Source organism: Hemiscyllium ocellatum, chromosome 6, assembly GCF_020745735.1.
Source record: "Hemiscyllium ocellatum isolate sHemOce1 chromosome 6, sHemOce1.pat.X.cur, whole genome shotgun sequence".
Lineage (NCBI taxonomy): Eukaryota > Metazoa > Chordata > Chondrichthyes > Orectolobiformes > Hemiscylliidae > Hemiscyllium > Hemiscyllium ocellatum.
Window position 1 is genome coordinate 118,248,293 of NC_083406.1, and position 21,431 is coordinate 118,269,723.

A 21,431-nucleotide genomic window follows, 5' to 3' on the forward strand; every position below is an offset into this window, starting at 1 on the left:
ATAGTCAGCATACTGAGCACTGTGAATGGTTAAGGACTGTGCTGTTTGATACTACCTGCCAGTCTTTGATACTCATAGGCTTAAACACCTAGCACCAAAATAGCACTAGCTCAAACTCTCACTTCTTGCATCCTAGTCCTGAAAGATGCAAAACAAAAAGCTTCAACTTCACGTGTTGTTTAATGCATAATTTTACATTCATACATGGGATTGGGTATCATTGGCTGGACTAGCATTTATTACCCATCCCAATTTGCCCTGGAGGTGGTAATTGTGGTAGTGGCGGTCAGTTGTCTTCTTAAACCACTGAAGTTAATGTCCTGTTGGTAGACTGGCAGTGCTGTTAAGGAGAGAGTTCCATAATTTTGATGAGGTGACACTGAAGGAATGGTGATTGGTGTCCAAGTTTGGATGGTGAGTGGATCGAAGGGGAATTTGAAGTTTCCATGGGCCAGCATTTATTATCCATCCCAAGTTTCCCTTAAGGCGATAGGGGTGAGCTGCCTTCTTCAAACACAGCAGTTCATGTGGTGTAGGTACGAGCACAATGACACTAAGTGAGGGAGTTTCAGGATTTTGATCCAGTAACACTGAAGGAATGGTGATATATTTCTCGATCAATCAGGTGCTTACGTGCCTGTTGCATGTTTAACGAGATTCGACGTTTCGGGCATAAGCCCTTCTTCAGGCCTGAAGAAGGGCTTATGCCCGAAACGTCAAATCTCCTGCTCCTTGGATACTGCCTGACCTGCTGCGCTTTTCCAGCAACACATTTTCAGCTCTGATCTCCAGCATCTGCAGACCTCACTTTCTCCCTGTTGCATGTTTAAATCAATGAGGATTGACAAAATTGCTGTAGGTCAGGAAATGGAAGGAGAAAGGAGCTTTCAGCCAACATCTTCATCAGACGAATTTTGAGAAGACTTATAGCTCAGGTTGAGGTTCTGGATGTAGTTTTGCTTGCTGAGCTAGAAGGTTCGTCTTCAGACATTTTGTCAACGTACTAGGTAACATCTTCAGTGAGCCTCCGATGAAGCACCGGTGGTGTCACCCACTTTCTATTGATATGTTTAAGTTTCCTTGGGTTGGTGATGCCATTTCCTGTGGTGATACCACTTCCTATGGTGATAGGATTGCCAGTTCTTTTTCTCAAGGGATGGTAAATGAGATCCCAGTCAATGTGTTTGTTGATAAAGCAAGAACTGTAACAAATGCTACACTGGACAAACAGGCAGAAAACTAGTCACCAGGATACATGAACACCAACTGGCCACAAAACAACATGACATCCTCTCACTAGTATCCTTACATACGGATGAGGAAGGACACCACTTCGACTGGGACAACACACCCATCCTAGGACAAGCCAAACAGGGACAACACGAGAATTCCTAGAAGCATGGCTTTCCAACCGGAACTCTAACAACAAACACATTGACTTGGATCCCATTTACTGTTCGCTGAGAAAAAGAACAGGAAATGATATCACCATAGGAAATTATGTCACCATAAGAAATGACCTCACCAACCCTAGGAATCTCAAGCATATAAATAGAAAGTGGGCTACACCACCAGTGCTCCATCCAGAGGCTCACCAAAGATGTTAGTATGGTCGTGAAACGTCTGAAAACAAACCTTACAGCTCAGTGAGCAAACCTACATCCAGAATCTTCATCAGACGTTTGTTCAGTCTTTTATAATGTAGCATTACTATCCATTGTTAATTAATTTTAATTGCATTATTCTGATCGGAAAGAAATTGCTGAGATAAAAGGTGATTGTGTGTGAAACTGATCAAAGTAGTGATAATGGTCTGCCAGGTCAACCTATCTGTCTCTAGTGGCACAGTATAAAATAATTTGAGAATTTATGTACAAGAGCCTTTGAAGATGGCAGGCCAAGTTGAAAAGCTGTTAAAAAGGCAAATGGATCTTTAGTTTTATCAACATGTTCCACTAAGTACAAAAGCAAGAAGTTATGCTTCACCTTTATAGAACAATCACCCCAGCTATAGCATTATGGTCAATTATGGACACCAAACATTCAGAAGGATGTCAAAGCCTTGCACAGCTGATTAGTCAGTGTCATACCAGAGAAGAAAGAGTTCTTAATGAGAAAACAGAGAAACTTAAACTGTCACCTATGGAGCTCATGGTTGAGAGATTTTTTGATAAAGGCATTCAAAATCATTAAGAGTTTTGACAGAGTAAACAAGGAGAAATTGTTTCCTGTGGCAAAAATTCAATAATGAGAGGTGAGATTTAAGGCAATCAGTAAAAGTACCAGAAAATCATAGAATTATTCTGGCACAGGTGATGATGCATCAATCCACCTGGTGAACAAAGAACAGCACAGGAACAGACTCTTTGGCCCATCAAATCTCTACCAACACATGACACCTTTTATACTGGAAATCTTTTGCCTCTAACCAATCTGTATCCCTGTATTGCCTGCCTACTCATGTATCTGTCAAGATTCCTCTTCAACATAGAAGCAAATACAAAAACTACCACTTCTCAGGCAGTGCATTCCAAAAAAGACTTGCTTCTCACATAGAACAATAGAACACAGTACTGGCCCTTTAGCCCTTAAGTTGTGGCGACCCTTTTTCCTACTCTAAGATCAAACTAACCTTCATTTTACTATCATCTACATGCCTATTCAAGAGCCAGTTAAATGTCCTAATATATCTGACTCTATTATCACTTACTCCCAATTCCTCCACCTCCATTGCATCTACTCCCAGCAGGACCAATTCCACCTCTCAGACAGCCTCCTTCTTCAAGAACTGCAATTTCCCCTCCCATGTGGTCGATGATGGTCCACTACATCTCCTCCACTTCCCGCACCCCTACCCTTGAAACTCAACTCCCTCTCCACCAAGGGCGTGCAAGTTCTGGGCCTCCTCCACCAAACTCTAGCCACCCTACTCCTGGAGGAAGAATGCCTCATCTTTCACTTTGGGACCCTCCAGCCACATGGGATCAATGTGGATTTCACCAGCTTCCTCATTTCCTCTGCTCGCACCTTATCCCAGATCCAACCTTCTAACTTGGCACTGCCCTCTTGAACTGTCTTACCTGTCCATCTTCCTTCCCACCTATCTGCTCCATCTTCCTTTCTGACCTGTCACCATCACATCCTCACCTTCATCTACCTATCACATTCCCAGCTACCTACCCTTTAGCCTCATTCCAACCTCCCCACAAAACAGCCCCATTTATCTCTCAGCCCTTTGGGCCACTCCTTCATTCCTGAAGAGCTCATGCTCGAAATATTGATTCTCCTGCTCCTCGGATGCTGCCTGACTGACTGTGCTTTTCTAGCAACACACTTTTCAAACTACCACTGCTGGCAGTGCATTCCATGCACCCACCTCTGAGTAAAAAAACTACCTCTGACATCTTCCCTAAACCACCTTTCAATCACAAACTCATACCCCTTCATGATAACCATTTCCTCTCTGGGAATAAGTCTCTGGCTATCCACTCTACCTACGTCATTAATCATTTCGTACACCTCTATCAAATTGCCTCTTACTCTTCTTCGCTCCAATGAGAAAAGCCCTCAACATTTCTACATAAGGCATGCCCTTCTGTCCAGACATCATCCTGGTAAATCTCCTCTGCGCCCTCTCTAAAGCTTCCACATCCTTCCTATAATGAGGTGACCAGAACTGAACACAATATTCCAAGTGTGATCTAATTAAGGCTTTACAGAACTGCAGCATAACCTTGTGGCTCTTAAACTCAATTCTCCAGCTAATGAAAGCCAACATACCATATACCTTCGTAACAACCCTATCAACTTGGTGGCAACTTTTGAGGGATCTATGGAAGTGGACCCCAAGATCTCTCTGTTCCTCCACACTGCCAAGAATCCTGCCTTTCACTCCATAACCTGTATTTAAATTTGACCTTCCAAAATTAATCACTTCACACTTTTCAGGGTTGAACTCCATCTGCTACTTCTCAACCCAGCTCTGCATCCTGTTATTGTCCCGTTGCAACTTACAACAGCCCTCCATACTATTCACAACCCTACCAACCTTCCAGTCATTGGCAAACTTACTAACCCACCCTTCTACTTCCTTACCCAACTCATTTTTAAAAATTATAAAGAGCAGAGGTTCCAGAACAGATTCCTGCAAAACATTACTGGTCACTGAGCTCCAGGCTTAATACTTTCCATCTACTACTACCCTCTGTCTTCTGTGGGCCAGCCAATTCTGTATCCAGACAACCAGATTTCCCTGTATCCCATGTCTCCTTACTTTTTGAATGATCCTACCTTGAGGAACCTTTTCAAAAGCCTTGCTAAAATCCATGTACACTACATCCACTGTTCTACCTTCAATATGTTTCGTCACATTCTCAAAGAATTCAGTAAGGCTTGTGAGGCATGACCTGCCCCTCAAAATCATGCTGACTATCTTTAATCAAGCTATACTTTTCCAAATAATTATAAATCCTGTCTCATAATTCTCTCCAATAATTTGCCCACTACTGACGTAAGACTGACTGGTCTATAATTTAGAGTTAACCTTATTCCTTTTCTTGAACAAGGGAATAACACATGCCACCCTCAAATCATCTCCAGTGGACAGTGAAGACGCAAAGATCATCGCCAAAGGCACAGCAGTCTCTTCCCTCGCTTCCGTAGAAACCTTGGGTATTGCCAGTCTAGCCCAGGGGACATTTCCAAACTTGTGTTTTTCAAAATTTCCAGCACATCCTCCTTCTTAACATCAACCTGTTTGAGCATAATAGCCTGTTTCACGCTGTCCACATAAAGGCAAGTTCCCACTCACTAGTGAATACTGAAGCAAAGTGTTCATTAAGGACCTTCCCTACATCCTCAGACTCCAGGCACAAGTTCCCTCCAACTCCATGCACTATCCCTGATCAACTCTACCCTCACGCTGGCCATCCTCTTGTTCCTCACATAAGTGTAGAATGCCTTGGGGTTTTCCTTAGTCCTACCCAGCAAGGTTTTTCCATGCCTCCTTCTAACTCTCCCAAGTCCTTTCTTCACTTCTTTCTTGGCTACCTTGTAATTCTCTCAAGCCTTGTCTGATCCTGGCTTCCTCAACCATCTCCTTTAAACTTTCTCCCTTTTACATTCAACCTATGTCCCCCTAGTAACTAATATTTCTACCCTGAAAAATAGACTCCAGCTATTCATTCTATTCTGGCCATTCAATTTTGTAGACCTCTATCAGGTCACTCCTCAGCCTCAGAAGTTTAAGTGAAAACAAACCAAGTTTCTCCAATCTTTCCTCAAAGCTTACACCCTCCAAATGAGGCACTACTCTGGTAAACCTTGTCTGTACCCTCGCCAATGCTTTCACATCCTCCTAGACGTATGGCAACCAGAACTAAACGTGGCCTTAAAAGTTCTATACAGCTGCAACATGACTTGTCAATTTTTACACTTGACTCCCTGCCAAAGAAGGGAAGCAGAGTTGAGCGTGTGATGCTGGAAAAGCACATCAAGTCAGGCAGCTGCTGAGGAGCAGGAGAATCAGTGTTTTGGGCAAAATCTCTTCAATAACAGGGAAGCATCCGATCTGCCTTCTTTACTACCTTTTCCACACGTGTTGCCACTTTCAGGGAATTGTGTATCTGCAGGCCTAGAACTCTCTCTGTTAAAAAATTTGCAGATGCTGGAATACAAATGAAAACAAATTGCTGGAAAAACTCAGGTCTGGCAGCATAATCGGAAGGAACATTGAGTCCAACCACCCTTCTTCAGATGGAGGAATGAGTGAACTGCTACAAATGTTTTCATTGCTCAGTCTTTTCCAGTTTTCCAAATTCTTGAAAAATTCTCCTCCTTTAAGGGAAAAAAGAAATCAAGAAATGTGAAAGAATGTATTATTTTAAGCCAGACTGTTCAAGTACTCAAAGGCAGATTTCATAGACACTGCACATACTATGCTACCCATCTTGAAAGCAAGGCTGCAATATTTCTGAAAGTGCAGCCAATTTCATTGTTGTGATTAGAATTTCAATGATTTGCAATGCATGGAATGTGCAATATTCAAACTCAGACTATTTGAAATAGAGTCATAGAGATGTACAGCATGGAAACAGACCCTTCAGTCCAACCTGTCCATGCTGACCAGATATCCCAACCCAATCTAGTCCCACCTGCCAGCACCCAGCCCATATCCCTCCAAACCCTTCATATTCATATACCCATCCAAATACCTCTTGAATGTTGCAATTGTATTTACCTACAATGTGGAAACAGGCCCTTTGGCCCTACAAGTACACACCAACCCTCCGAAGAGAAACCCATCCAGACCCAATCCCCCACATTTACCCCTTCACCTACCACCACAGGCAATTTAGCATGGCCAATTCACTTAACCTGCACATTTTTGGACTGAGAGGGGAAACCGGTGCACCAGGAGGAAACCCACGCAGACAAGGGGAGAATGTGCAACTCCACAGAGACAGTTGCCTGAGGCGGGAATTGAACCCGGATCTCTGGCGCTGTGAGGGATCAGTGCTAACCACTGTGGAATGTGGAACACCCCGCAGTACAATTAAAAAAATGTTTTGTTTGTGATTAAAAAAGTACATACTTAATGCTGTTAATGTGATGAAATGCCTCAAGGTATTTCAATAACACCTACTGGATTTATACAATGCTTTTAAATGTAATAAAAAGTTCTATGGTGCATTACAGGAACATCATAATACAAAATTTAACATCCAGCTACACAAGGGGATATTAGGCTAGCCAGCCAAAAACTTAATTCAGAAGGTAAGAATTTTAGAAGTTACAGGAAGAAAGAGAGGATGAATGTTAAAGTTAAAGTTAAAGCAAAGGAATACAAGAGCTTAGGACCCAAGCAGCTGAAGGGGCACAGAGCTGAAAAATGTGTTACTGGAAAAGCACAGCAGGTCAGGTAGCATCCAAGGAGCAGGAGAATCGATGTTTCGGGCATAAGCCCTTCTTCAGCCCTTCCTGCCTCAGGCAACTGTCTCTGTGGAGTTGCACATTCTCCCCTTGTCTGCGTGGGGTTCCTCCTGGTGCACCGGTTTCCTCTCTCAGTCCAAAAATGTGCAGGTTAAGTGAATTGGCCATGCTAAATTGCCTGTGGTGGTAGGTGAAGGGGTAAATGTGGAGGAGTGGGTCTGGGTGGGTTTCTCTTCGGAGGGTTGGTGTGTACTTGTTGGGCCGAAGGGCCTGTTTCCACACAGTAGGTAAATACAATTGCCAGGGAGTGCCAAGCAGGCTAAGATAAAAGGTAGGGAGGAGGGACTTGGGGAAGGGGTGTTGGGAATGCAATAGGTGGGAGGAGGTTAAGGTGAGGGTGATAGGCCGGAGAGGTTGGGAAGAGGATTGCAGGCCAAGAAGGCGGTGCCGAGTCCGAAGATTGGGACTGAGATAAGGTGGGGTGGGGGTGGGGGGGTTGGGAATGAGGAAGCTGGAGAAATCTGTATTCATCCCTTGTGGTTGGAGGGTTCCTAGACGGAAGATGAGACGCTCTTCCTCCAGCCATCGTGTTGCCATGGTCTGGCGATCGAGGAGGCCAAGAACCTGCATCCTTGGCTGAGTGGGAGGGGGAATTAAAGTGTTCAGCCACAGGGCGGTTGGGTTGGTTGGTGCGGGTGTCCCAGAGGTGCTCTCTGAAAAGTTCCGCAAGTATGCGGTCTGTCTCCCCAATGTAGAGGAGGCCACATCGGGTGCAGCAGATGCAGTAAATGATGTGTGTGGAGGTGCAGGTGAATTTGTGACGGATATGGAAGGATCCCTTGGGGCCTTGGAGGGAATTGAGGGGGGAGGTATGGGCGCAAGTTTTGCATTTCTTGTGGTTGCAGGGGAAGGTGCCGGGAGTGAAGGTTGGGTTGGTAGGGGGATGTGAACCTGACAAGGGATTCGCGGAGGGGGCTGAAGGGGCACAGCCAACAATGAAGGAGTGGAGGGGAAAAGAGGAGGACAAACAAGTTGACTTGATGTGAAGAAGGATGAGAGCAGAGTTTTGGATTCCCTCAAGTTTAGGAAGCATAGGACCACCATTTCAGAGTGTCAAATATACTCAAACAATGGTGGATTTTGTGTAAATGTATTTTTCCCCCAATTTTTAGCCAAATGTTCTTGCACTTCGTACTAGAACTTGTTCACCTCAGAAGTCACTGGTGCAAGCCTACTCATTGTCAGAATCATACAATAGCATCCTATAAAAGATGGCTGTTCAACATGTAATATCTAGGTCACCACTTAGAGTCATAGAGATGGACAGCATGGAAACAAACCTTTTGGATGTACGTTTGCTCACTGAGCAGGAAGGTTCATTTCCATACGTTTCATTACCCTACTAGGTAACATCCTCAGTGGCCCTCAGGCAAAGCAATGCTGAAAATTCCTGTTTTCTATTTATATGTTTGGGTTTCTTTGGGTTGGTGATGCCATTTCCTATGGTGAAGTCACTCCCTGCTCCTTTTCTCAGGGGGTGGTAGATGGGGGTCTAACTCAATGTGTTTGTTGATAGAAGCATGGCATTCCAAACGGAACTCTAGGAATTCTCGTGCGTATCTTTGTTTAGCTTGTCCTAGCATGAATGTGTTGTTCCAGTCGAAGTGGTGTCCTTCCTTATCTGTATGTAAGGATACTACTGAGAGAGGATCATGTCGTTTGGTGGCTAGTTGGAGTTCAAGCCTCCAGTCTGAAAAACAAGCCTCTACCACCACCCTCTGTCTTCTATCTTTGAGCCAGTTCTGTATCCAAATGGCTAGTTCTCCCTGTATTCCATGAGATATAACCTTGCTAACTAGTCTCCTATAGGGAACCTTGTCGAACACCTTCCTGAAGTCCATATAGATCACATCTTCCACTCTGTCCTCATCAATCCTCTTTGTTACTTCTTCAAAAAACTCAATCAAGTTTGTGAGACATGGTTTCCCATACACAAAGTCATGCTGACTATCCCTAATAATTCCCTGTCTTTCCAAATACATGTACATCCTGTCCCAATAGCTTGCCCACCACCGACGTTAGGCTCACTGGTCTATAGTTCCTTGGCTTGTCCTTACCACCTTTCTTAAACAGTGGCACCACGTTAGCCAACCTCCAGACTTCTGGCATCTCACCTGTGACTGTTGACGATACAAATATCTCAGCAAGAGGCCCAGCAAACACTTCTCTAGTTTCCCACAGAGTTCTCGGGTACACCTGATCAGGTCCTGGGGGTTTATCCACCTTTAACTGTTTCAAGACATCCAGCATTTCCTCCTTTGTAATATGGACATTTTTCAAGATGTCACCATCTATTTCCCTACAATCTATACCTTCCATGTCCTTCTCCACAGTAAATACTGATGCAAAATATTCGTTTAGTATCTCCCCATCTCCTGCGGCTCCACACAAAGGCCACCTTACTGATCTTTGAGGGGACCTATTCTCTCCCTAGTTACCCTTTTGTCCTTAATGTATTTGTAAAAACCCTTTGGATTATCCTTAATTCTATTTGCCAAAGCTATCTCATGTCCCCTTTGTACCCTCTTGATTCTCTTTTAAGTATACTCCTACTGCCTTTATACTCTCAGGATTCACTCGATCTATCCTGTCTATACCTGACCTACGCTTCCTTCTTTTTCTTAACCAAGTCCTCAATTTGTTTAGTCATCCGGCAGTCCCTGTACCTACCTGCCTTCCCTTTCACCCTGACAGGAATATACTGTCTCTGGACTTTCGTTATCTCATTTCTGAAGGCTTCCCATTTTCCAGCCATTCCTGTACCTGCAAACTTCTGCCCCCAATCAGCTCTTGAAAGTTCTTGCCTAATACCATCAAAATTTGCCTTTCTCCGCTTTGGAACTTCAATTGGTCTATCCTTTTCCATCACTATTTTAAAACTAATAGAATTATGGTCGTTGGACTCAAAGTGCTCCCCCGACCTCAGTCACCTGCCCTGCCTTATTTCCCAAGAGTAGGTCAAGATTTGCACATACTCTAGTCAGTTCATCCACATACTGAATCAGAAAATTGTCTTGTATACACGAAAGAAATTCCTCTCCATCTAAACCCTTAACACTATGGCAGACCCAGTCTATGTTTGGAAAGTTAATCCCGACCATAACCACCCTATTATTCTTACAGATAGCCAAGATCTCCTTACAAGTTTGTTTCTCAATTTCCCTCTGATTACTGGGGGGTCTATACTACAATCCCAATAAGGTGATCATCCCCTTCTTATTTCTCAGTTCCACACAAATAACTTCCCTGGATGTATTTCCGGAAATATCCTCCCTCAGCACAGCAGTAATGCTATCCCTCATCAAAAACGCCACTCCCCCTCCTCTCTTGCCTCCTTTTCTGTCCTTCCTGTAGTATTTGTATCCTGGAACATTAAGCTGCCAGTCCTGCCCATCCCTGAGCCATGTTTCTGTAATTGCTATGATATCCCAGTCCCACGTTCCAATCTTGTCTTCAGTTCATGTGCCTTCCCTGTTCGGCCTCTTGCATTGAAGTAAATCTAGTTTAATTGATCAGTTCATTGTTCTACGCTGTATTCCTGTCAATCCCAGCATCTAATAAGGGAGCATTACAGGTACAATGACTGGTTCAAACTTAAGGCTGTTGGAATTGCAGTGCATATTAAACTGTGGTGCAGCTCAAGAAATCACGATGTCCAAGATTAAACTGAACAGATACCTGCATTGATCTTTACTAAAGCACATTACATCCCAAAAGCTTCCTTAAATCAGGAAATGGGAGAGAGGAACGCGAGACAATCATTGAACATTCTTGTAAATCTCCTCTGAACTAGATACAGCAAGTAATTAGTCATACAGCAAGTAATTAGTCATACAGCATGGAAACAGACCGTTCGGTGCAATTTATCCATGCCAATCACGTTTCCCAAACTAAACTAGTCCAAATTGCATGCATTTGACCCATTTCCCTCTAAACCTTTCCTATTCATGAATTTATCCAAATTATCTTACATGTTGGCACTACATCTACCACTTCCTCTGGTAGTTCATTCTACATACAAAACATCCTGTGTGTGAAAGAGTTGCCCCTCAGGTCCCTTCTCTACTCTCATTTAAAAATATACCCCTAATTTTGAACCATTAGGAAAGCTAAAATGTTACAGCGAGAGAAATTGAATATAAGTGGAGAAAACTTGTGCTTCAGCATTGTTGGTGAGATCACATCCAATTTTGCTTATTTTTGATCTCCTGGTCTTCTGTGGAACGGTGATGGTAAAATGCTGTTATCAATCGACTAGTAATCCAGGACCTAGATCATGCACTGGAGCCCAGGTTCAAATCCCACCACAGCAGATGGTGGAATGAGCACAATAATAATAATTATAAAACTAATGTTCTTAACAGGATATGGCTGTAGGCCCATAGCAATATGACTGACTCTTAATTGCTCTCTGAAAACAGCTAAACCAGACCTAGGCACCGGAAAAGACAACAACTCTCTTGATCTTATTGACACTGCAAAGACTCATCTTAACCAACATCTGGGGACAAGTGCCAAAATTGGGAGAACAACCTTACTAGTCAAACAGCCTGAGACAATCAATCTCATGAAACAATATCTTATACACAAGCTCCCAGACTCCATCATCACTATCCCTGGGTATGCCCTCTCCCATTGGCATGTCTGATCCAGCAGCATAGCAGGCAGAACAATTGTACAGAGTTGGGACACAGTTCCCCTCAATAATGATGATGGCAAAATTTCAAATATGAAATGAGAAAACTCCTGATTACAACATATCGCAACCTGATGAATCAGTGCTTCCATATGTTGATCACTTGGGGGAAAACATGACGTAGCAAGGGTGCAAAATGTGTTTTGGATAAGGGGCATCAATGTCTGAGCTGACAGGTGCTAAGGGAACCATTGAGGAGGAAAACAAATTTCCATCATCATCCTTACCCAATGACAGTATCTATAAGAATGACCACTGCACACAGTCTTTGTGCAGAGCAAGTTCCATCTTCACTTTGGGCTAGCCTCCATCATACTGTGCAGCATTATCATCATGCTAAATGGGATAGATCCAAAACAAACAACCAACCCAAAACTGGGCATACCCTGGAGATCACCAACTTCACAGATGCACGGTTTCAGCCAATTGAATTCACTCTGTATCAAGAATGGCTGGAAGCACTGGATACTGCAAAGACCCTGTCAACATACCGGTAATAGTACTGTAGATATGCACTCCAGAATTTGCTGTGCCCCTAGCTAAGATGTTTCAGTACATCTAGAACACTGACATCAACCCAAAAATGTGGAAAATTGCCCAGGTATGCCCTCTACACACAAAGCAGGATAAACCCAATTTATTCAATTAACACCCCATCAGTCTGGTCCTGATCACCAGTAAAATGATAGAACAGCATTCCCTCTCCTTTTCTTAATGGCCACATGGGCCTCCGAGGCCTGTGTTTGGGAGAAATTTCTGGAACCAGAAAGTCAATGATGCCGTGGGCGTGCTGATACAACTGCAGCACAGAAAACATTGGAGTGCCATGTTACAGCTAAGAGGAACACTGGACACCAACAGAGCTTTCAAACCTGCACTTGCACATCAATAACCTGTGCATTGACTCCCAGTTCGGGTTCCACCAAGACCATTTACTTCCTGATCACATTACAGCCTCTGTCAAAACATGGACAACAAAGTTGAAGTCCAGAGTGAGGTGGGATTGACTGCCTTTGACAGGAAGGTCACATTTAACCAAATGTGACAACATGGAGTCTAGAAAAATTGGACTCAATGGAAAACAGGGAAAATCTCTGTTGTTTAGAGACACACCTGGCACACAGTTATGGTGGTCAGATGTCATCAGGTAACTGTGGAGCAGGACTATAGACAGAATTTATAGCAAAAGATTACTCTTTTGCAATTAATTCTGTTTCTTATGATGCTGCTCCACAGCTACCTGATAAAGGAGCAGCAGTCCGAAAGTTAGTGCTTCCAAATAAACCTGTTGGACTATAACCTGTGATTTTTAAGCTCATTCTACATATGCACTAGTACAACCAAGGCACGCAGGAGTTGTAGCCCTCAACCTCTACTAGTAGAAAAAGGCCAGTTCAGGTTTTTTGACAGGCATGACACAACACAAACTGAAAATGACTCAGATGGAAGGAATGGATAGTGCCTTCAGAAACCACAACTGTTCCATCAGATTTCCACACTATGCCTTCGTAATGACAGGGTGCAATAATCATGGTCATCAGGAGTTCAGCTTGCCATGTTATTAGTTTTTTAAAAAAAAAGGAAGTCAACAGCATGTTTAACGACAATCACTGATATTTCATGTTGAAACCTAACAGTCAGCACTCATTATGGAGATAATCGTCCTGTTTCTTCTGCTTTATCACGGAGACACTGACTTATTTCGCTTTTTCTGTTTGATCATCATCAGGTAGTGATTTGTACCGATAGTCCTGTCACATCTCCTGTAGTGACAACAACCAACTTTTCCTGAATTAATACGGAGTGTTGTGGAGGTTAGATCACTGAAAGCTTTTAAACAGGAGGTAGGCAGAGTTCTGAACTACTAGGGAGCTGCGAGCTATGAGAAGGGAGCACGAATTCAAACACAATCTGCAGCCTCAAGGTCAAACTTATTCTCCCGCTTTGCTAATTCCATCAATCCAGGGGATTCTCCTAGTTCAATGGAGAATGCAGGAGGGTATTCCAGGAGTGGCACTAGGCATGCCTAAAATTAAGACATCGACCAGGTGAACCTACAAATACGACTATTTGCATGCCTAAAAGCATAAGCAGCAAGTGACAGACAGCGCTACACAATTCAACAAACAGCAGACTAGATCTACATTCAGCAGTTCAGACATATCCAATCATTAATGGTGGACAATTAAATAACTCACTGGTAGAGGAGGCTCCACAGACATGCCCATCCTCAATGATGGGAGTGCCCATAACACCAGTGCAAAAGATAAAGGCATTTACAACAATTTCAGTCAGAAGTGCTAAGTGGATGATCAATGTCAGCTATCTCTGGAGATTTGCAGCATTTCAAATGTCAAATGTCAGGCAATTTGATTCACTCCATGATATTGAGAAATGACCAAAAGATACCAAATACTGCAATAGTTATGAGCCCTAACAATATTCTGAAAACATGCACTGCACCTAACCAAGCTGCTCCAGTACAACAATAATGCTGGCATCTACCTAACAATGTGGAAAATTGCCGAGGTATTGTTTGTCTACATAAAAACAGGATATATCCCAACTAATAACCACTCCAGTCAGCTCATCAGTAGAACAATAGAGGGGATCATCAACAGAGTAATTGAGCAGAACTTGCTCAGCAATGATGTGCTCACTGATACTCAAATCGAGTTCTTGTTGTCTCAAGGAATTAAGGGCTACGGGGAGAACGCTGGTAAGTGGAGTTGAAATGCCCATCAGCCATGATTGAATGGCGGAGTGGACTCGATGAGCTGAATGGCCTTACTTCCACTCCTATGTCTTATGGAGTTCAGCCAGAGCCATTCATCTCTTGACTTCATGTAGTTCAAAAAGGACAAATGAGCTGAATTCCAGAGGTAAGGCAAGAATTCTTGCCCTTGACATCAAGGATGCATTTGACTGAGCATTGAATAAGGAATCCCAGCTAAACCAGAGACAATGAGAATCGGGAAAACTCTTCTTTAATTCAGAGTCATATTGAGCACAAAGGAAGATAGTTGTGGTTATTAGAGATCAGTCATCTCAGCACCAGGACACCACTTCAGGATCGCCTCAGAATAGTGTCATCTTTAGCTGTTTCTGAAATGACCTCTCCTCAATAAAGTCAGAGGTGGTGATATTCACTGACAACTGTGCGATGTTCAATGCCATTTGAAATATGCGCTAAAGTTCATACCTACATACCACAAGACTTAGATAATATGTAAGTTTGGGTTGACAAACAGCAAGTAATATTTGTACCACAAAAGTATCAAGCAATGACTATTTCCAACAAGAGAGAACCCAACACTTACATGATTGACTGGAAACAAAAATAGGCGAGACATATCTCAATACAGTGGTTACAAGAACAGGTCAGATCGAGGAATTTTGCAGAGAATAACTCACCTCCTGACTGACCAATCCTGTTCACCATCTATAAGGTACAAGACAGAAGCAAGATGGAGTGGAGAATGCAATACTCCACACTTGTCCAGAGGAATGGAGTTCAAACAATACTTTAAGCAGCCAGACATCATCCAAGACAATGCAACCAGCTTGATTGGTACCACATCCACTTCCTCCACAACGACAATACTAGCAGCAGTGTGCAACAACAAGATGCAGTGCAGAAATTCACTAAAGACTCCTTAAACAACACTTCAAAGCCACAACCAATACCAGCTAGAAGAACAAAGGCAACAGATACATATGAACATGACCACCAGCAAGTTTCATTTGATGCCACTCAACATCTTGATCACTATATCAACACCCCGAAACCCCTTGCCTCGCAGCACTGTCGATGGATGGGCCGCAGCAGTTCACCACTGTTTTCCCAAAGAAAAACAAAGATGAGCAAAAAATGCTAGTCCAGCCAACAAAGTCCCCATTGCTTGAATGTGCACCAGTAGTATAGCGCAGAAAGTAATATAATAGTAAGAATTCTGAAGGTACTATAATCTCATAATGCATGGAGTGGGGCAATTAGATTAGATTAGATTCCCTACAGAAACAGGCCCTTCGGCACAATAAGTCCACACTGACCTGCCGAAGAGTAACCCACACAGACCCATTCCCCTGACCCTATATCTGCCCCTGACTAATGCACCGAACACTTTAAGCAATTTAGCTTGGCCAATTCACCTGACTTGCACGTCTTTGGATTGTGGGAGGAAACCGGAGTACCCAGAGGAAACCCACGCAAACTCCACACAGACACTCACCCAAGGTTGGAATCGAACCTGGGTCCGTGCCACCGTGAGGCAGCAATGCTAACCACTGAGCCACCCTTAAACACAGACTCCAAGTGCGAACCTGCCACTTGCAATCCCCAATGCTACACCTGGCCAGTGTGGAGATTGAACCCATGACCTTGGCATTATTAACATGACGCTATAACCATCTGAGCTAACTGCCCAATGGTTCTACCAAGTTCAAAGTCCTGCTTAGAACACAAAGTCTATTTCAGATGCATGTGTCAGCAATAACCAAATTCTCACCAGTAATAGACAAAAAGAAATAAAGAATGCAGAACAGCTAACAGTCTCTTTCACTCAAACTATATCGTTTAAGCATTTTTATAGAGAGAAGCATAAAACCAGACATGTGATCACTTCTCAGAAATTGCTGAGAAAGCGCAGCAGGTCTGGCAGCATCTATGGAGAAAAATCTGAGTTAGCGCTTTGGGTCGAGTGACCTTTCCTCAGGTTCTATCTTCATTAAAGCACTGGTTTAAACATGGACAAAAGAGTTGTCATCTGAGTTGAGAGTGACATCCCCTTGACATCAAGGCCATATTTGACAGAGTGTGGCTTAAAGGAGCCCTAGCAAAACTGGAATCAATATGTATCAGGGGCAAATTCTCCACTGGTCACAGTCAAACCTGGCACAGAGGAAGATGGTTGTGGTGTTTGGAGGTCCAGGACATCTCTGCAAGGTGTTTTACACCCAATGGTGTTTTACATCCAACCAATTTCAACTGCTTCATCAATGGACTTCCCTCCATCATAAGGTCAGACGTGGGGATGTTTTTCAATTATTGCACAATCTTCAGCACTTTTCACAACTCCTCAGATAATGAAGCGGTCCATGTTCAAATGCAACACGATCTGACAATATCTAGGCTTGGGCTGACAGTAGCAAGTGACATTTGCACCATTCAAATGCCACGCAATGACCATCTCAATAAAAGACCATCTAACCACTGCCCCTTGACAGTCAATGATGTTACCATCACTAAATCCCACACTGTCAACACTCATGAGATTACTATTGACCATAACCTCAGCTGGACTCACCAACTAAACACAGTGGCTACAAGAGATGATCAGATGTTAGGAATGCTGCAGCAAATAACTCATCTCCTGACTGTCCAAAGCCTGTTACAAGGCACATGTCAGGAGTATGACTGAATACTCTCAACTTACCTGGATGTGTGCAGCTCCAACAACACTTAAGAGGCTTGACAACATGCAGGACAAAGCAGCCTGCTTGATTGGCACCATTTCCACAAGCATTCATTCCCTTCACCACCAATGCATAGGAGCAACTGTGTGTAATATTTACAAATTATACTGCAGAAATTCATTAAGACACCTTCCAAAACCACGGCCACTTCCAACTGGAAGGACAAGGGCAAAGTAGGTATATGGAACACTACCACCTGCAAGTTTCCCTCCAACCCTGACTTGGAAGTAAATTGCTGTCCCTTCACTGTTGCTGGGTCAAAATCCTTGAATTGCCTCCATAAGCAAACTTTTGTTTCCAAAATCCCTACAGTGTGGAAACAGGTCATTTGACTTGACAACCTGAGAACTGTAGGTCTCACCAACGCTGAGAACTGTAACCCACCTAGACCCATTCCCCTGCCCTATTATTCTACATTTACCCCTCACATAACCTACACACCCCTGAACAATTTAGCATGGCCAATTCACCTAACCTGCACATCTTTGGATTGTGGGAGGAAACCGGGCCACTCAAAGGAAACCCATGCAGACATGGGGAGAATGTGCAAATTCTACATAGGCAGTAACCCGAGGCTGGAATCGAATTCATGTCCCTGCAGCTGTGAGGCAGCAGATCTAAGCACTGAGCAACTGTACTGCCCTAAAAAAAAAGTGTGGGTTTGCTAGACTTTGAGCAATAACTCATAATTTAAGCTCTGCAAACTGTGGAAACATAGTTGGCAGGATCTGAACCTGCCCAGAGAAACCCCAAAAGGATTTCTAATCCATCACCTTAACCACTCAGCCATGACTACAGGCCATTGCATTGTGGGTCAATCTTCTGCATGTGGACTGTACTGGTTCAGGAAGGCAATTCACCACCACCTTCTCAAGGTAACAAGGGATGGGCAATAAATGCTGGCCAGCCAACAATGTCATGTCCGACATACAGACATGCACAATGCACACAGACGTATGACCAAGTCTGGAATGCAAATTATAGAATCATACCAAGGTGAAATCAGCAAGTGCAGCAACTTTTTAATTACCAAAAGAGAAAATGCTGGAAAATCTCAGCAGGTCTGGCAGCATCTATAAGAAGAGAAAGGAGCTGACATTTTGAGTCTAACTGATCCTTTGTGGGCTTTGACAAAGGGTCAGTCAGACTCGAAACGTCAGCTCTTTTCTCTCCTCACAGATGCTGCCAGACCTGCAGAGATTTTCCAGCATTTTTTTCTTTTGGTTTCAGATTCCAGCATCCACAGTAATTTGCTTTTAACTTTTTAATTAACCAGCACCTATGAGACCAGGAGTGCTACTGGTTGATCAAGTAGTCCACATAATCAACATAAAAACATATACCTCGTAATAGAGATGTAATGCAGGGGGTACACATACCACTGTTATGCTTTATTTACACCACAAATAACAACAAATAGAACTTATCTCTTCTCACTTGCATTAACTGACTACTCGGCCAATGCAGAGATCACAATGATACTGTAAACTTCTGGTATTTCAGGTGTATAACTGTTGCCAGTTTATTGAGTATGCCAGTTCATAAGGTGCCGTTTAAAACAAAGCTTGCTGTACATCATTCATTAACTGAGCAGTATGGCAGACAAAAGTCAATCTATTTCCTTTAGTTTAATTGATACAAACAAATAGTAATTTCAAAGCAGTCCAAGTTATATACTTAATTGTGAATGTAAAGCAACGTGCTAGGTTATCTAACTGATATGCTTAAACTTTAACATTTCTTTTCATTCTCACCTTGGCACAGTAACCATCAAGCACAAGACCATCATTTGCAATTCAGCATCAAAACTAATCTTCATGTTCAGGGAACAGGGGAAACAGAGCATGACAGACAATATTCCCTTTAAAACTTTAGACATTGTGCATGATCTATTTTACTAAGGGTGTGGTCCCTTTTAGTACTTTATTACATGACTGCACGAGGTATCATTGATCACAGAACAATGTTGGTGAGGAGCTTTGCAAGAACACAGCAATCCCAAACGATTTAATGTTTCATGCTATATTTTCTCTTCTAAATACCACGTAACAGTTGAATTCTAGGAATGGGGGACAAAGGCAAACTTCCTGTCATAACTGAAAGACTGGAGGTCAACCTTTCAGAATTTATAGCTTGAGTTCATTTCCTGGGTGGAAATATTGGTTTTGAAGAATGGTGGTCACTCAAATGGATTTGAGAGAAAAGCAAAGTCATTAAAAAGCTTCCTTTCTGAACAAATTGATGATTAGTAGGTTAAACAGCACCAAGTTAAAGGTAAAGATCCAAAGGCTCCCTGTTGTTGCTCGGTAGCATTTACCGTGATCTAAGTGGTCACTGGTTCTCAGTTTACATTTCAGAACACAATTGAATGAGGAATAACTGTATGTCTGCACACTTACATAGTTAAAAACATCTTGAAAAGCATTGAAGGTACTATTATATAGAACATATGTGGAACCAAGCATATCATGAGCTAAACATTAATTATTTTACTTTTACATAGAAAATGAATTTGCTACCACTTAGCTGGGGTAAAGGGTACACAACACACTTGAAGATTTATCAGTTTAATCGAACAGGCAGCATACTGCCCTCTCAGTATACAAAGCCACCTTGCCAATACTGTACCAAATATTATCCAAGATACAGTTTTCTAGATAATATTGCGGACTGTTCAAGCTGATGTTAAAACTATATTTGGTTAGTTGGAGGAACAGAATCCTTCATGGATGGAATGAGGTAGGTCAAATGGCCTTCTTCTAAACTGATCCAAATTAAATTGAAATATATTTTTAACACTGCGTAACAAGTATATCAAATTCATTTACTGAAGTGACAGTCCTGTAATAGTTCAATCATCCCTTTCACCTTTTGCATATTTTGTATAAAATTGTAAACATTAATGGGAATGAGGGGAACTTTTCAAAAGTACAGCCAGAAAGAGATCCAAAAGTAGGCCTAAACTGTTTGAAATAACTTCTCTGCTAATATATCAGTGGATAAATAAGTTTGCAGATGACAGCAAAATTGAAGGTGTAGTGGATAGTGAAGGTAGTTACCTCAGAATACAATGGCAATTTGATCAGATGGGCCAATGGGCTGAGAAGTGGCAGATGGAGTTTAATTTAGATAAATGCAAGGTGCTGCATTTTGGGAAAGCAAATTTTATACACTTAATGGTAAGGTCCTAGGGAGTGTTGCTGAACAAAGAGACCTTGGAGTGCAGGTTCATAGCTCCTTGAAAGTGGAGTCACGGGTGGATAGGATGGTGAAGGCTGCGTTTGGTATGTTTTCCTTTATTGGTCAGAGTATTGAGTACAGGAGTTGAGAGGTCATGTTGCGGCTGTACAGGATTTTGGTTAGGCCACTATTGGAATATTGCATGCAATTCTGGTCTCCTTCCTATTGGAAAGATGTTGTGAAACTTTTTAGGGTTCAGAAATGATTAACAAAGGATGTTGCCAGGGTTGGAGGATTTAAGAGGAGGGGCATGAGGGATAGGATAAATAGGCAAAGTCTTTTCCCTGGGGTGGGGGAGTCCAGAACTAGAGGGCATAGAAGTTTAAGGTAAGAGATCTAAGGGGCAGCTTTTTCTTGCAGAGGGTAGTATGTGTATGGAATGAGCTGCCAGAGGAAGTTGTGGAGGCTGGTACAATTACAACACTTAAAAGGCATTTTCATGGGTATACATATCGGAAGGGTTTGGAGGGATATGGGCCGGGTGCTGGCAAGTGGGACTAGATTAGGTTGGGATATCTGACTGGCATGGATGAGTTGGACTGAAGGGTCTGTTTCTGTGCTGTATATCTCTACGACTCTAAATACGTCTTGTAGTCCAAAACACAGAAAATACTGGCTATAAAGCTCTCAGAGCCAACCTTTAATGTGTTTTTAGTTAACCTCAACCATGCCAGTTAGAAGATTCTAGGCGTGGGAACACACAGGAATCTCTGAAGCTCTGCATTGGACTATTGTCTAGGTTCCTGCAAGCACAAAATCGTGGGCATGCAGCTTAGGTCAAAACCATAAGCTCAAGTCAATACAGAGCCTGACCTGGATATCATAGTCTCAAACAGCTGAGAAATTGATGAACACTGGATATAAGGCAGCATTCTGACTACTGTTTATCTTTGAGCTGACACACAAAAAAAACAAATTGCCTGGTCATTACTACACTGCAGTTTGAGAGACATTATTATTCAAACTGGTTGCTACATTTCTTTATATCAAAAGTAACTCACTGGCAGCCCCAAGATCCTGAAAGGCACAG

At 42.8% G+C, this 21,431-nt stretch overlaps 1 protein-coding gene across 1 annotated transcript in view; it reads right to left on the minus strand.

The window, feature by feature from the left end:
• Positions 1–21,431, minus strand: part of acer3 (alkaline ceramidase 3) — a 186,604-nt gene that overhangs the window by 126,047 nt on the left and 39,126 nt on the right. The window lies entirely within an intron of this gene.